This window comes from Bubalus kerabau, chromosome 19, assembly GCF_029407905.1.
Source record: "Bubalus kerabau isolate K-KA32 ecotype Philippines breed swamp buffalo chromosome 19, PCC_UOA_SB_1v2, whole genome shotgun sequence".
Classification (NCBI taxonomy): domain Eukaryota; kingdom Metazoa; phylum Chordata; class Mammalia; order Artiodactyla; family Bovidae; genus Bubalus; species Bubalus kerabau.
This window is the reverse complement of record NC_073642.1, coordinates 38459472-38460503: the sequence shown is the minus strand read 5'-3', so window position 1 is coordinate 38460503 and position 1032 is coordinate 38459472. Positions and strand designations below refer to the sequence as shown.

The 1032-nt window shown below is 36.4% G+C and overlaps 1 non-coding gene across 1 annotated transcript; it reads left to right on the top strand.

Moving 5' to 3' along the window:
- Positions 1-696: 696 nt before the first annotated feature.
- On the top strand, positions 697-768 carry TRNAC-ACA (transfer RNA cysteine (anticodon ACA)). Its single transcript has one exon. It is a non-coding gene; the product is annotated as a tRNA-Cys (tRNA).
- The last annotated feature ends 264 nt before the right edge of the window (positions 769-1032 follow it).

The following is a 1032-nucleotide window of genomic DNA, read 5'->3' as shown; positions in this document are numbered from 1 at the left end:
ATAGGAATAACTAAGAAAAGATATGACATTTCATTATAATCCTGCAGTAGTTACTATTTGTTTAGCACTTACTCTATGCCAAGTCTTGCACTGTGTTTTTACTGTACTAATTAGTATATTAATAATCACATTAATAATCACATCAGCTCTATGAGATAGACAGTATTTTCCCTTTATTTAGATGTGTAAACTATGTTAGGTCTTTTATAATATACCTAAGCCACAGAGCTGATAAGCCACAAATTCAGGATTTAAGTTCACCTTGACTACAGAGCCTCCAGACTATAGTCAACAGAATCAGGCTCCCTCTTAGTGAATCAAGTTTGAACAATTAGGAAAGCATATGATACATCATCACTTAAAAGATATTACATTTTTTAAAACATATAGATTGGTGTTTCTTGAGTAATCCAAAACAGAATTTACTTTCATACCATGATAGTTTATAGCAAACATTACCAAACAAGTGAATTACATCTTCAGAAAGATAGAAAAAACAATTGCAATATAGAAAGGAAATCAATTAAAAAGAATAATAATTTTTTCAATATCATATATACAAAAGGAAAGCAGAAAATAATGAATAAGAGGCATTAATTTCTTCCTAGAGATTTATATCTATCTATATTTATAAACTATCAAATATATCTATTTGACCCAGGGATTAAACCTATATCTCTTATGTCTTTTTGGACTTCCCTGGTGGCTCAGATGGTAAAGCGTCTGCCTACAATGCAGGAGACCCAGGTTCAATCCCTGGGTCGGGAAGATCCCCTGGAGAAGGAAATGGCAACCCACTCAAGTATTCTTGCCTGGAAAATCCCATGGATGGAAGAGCCTGGTAGGCTACAGTCTACGGGGTCGCAAAGAGTCAGACACGACTGAGCAACTTTCTTCTTCTTGCATTGGTAGGCGGGTTCTTTACTACTATCGCCACCTGTGAGGACTACTGGGCACAGCAGCTGAGTTGATCCTGACACCCAGACACCTGAGTATCATTATGGCTCCCAGTGGGAATGAAGCACATGTGGG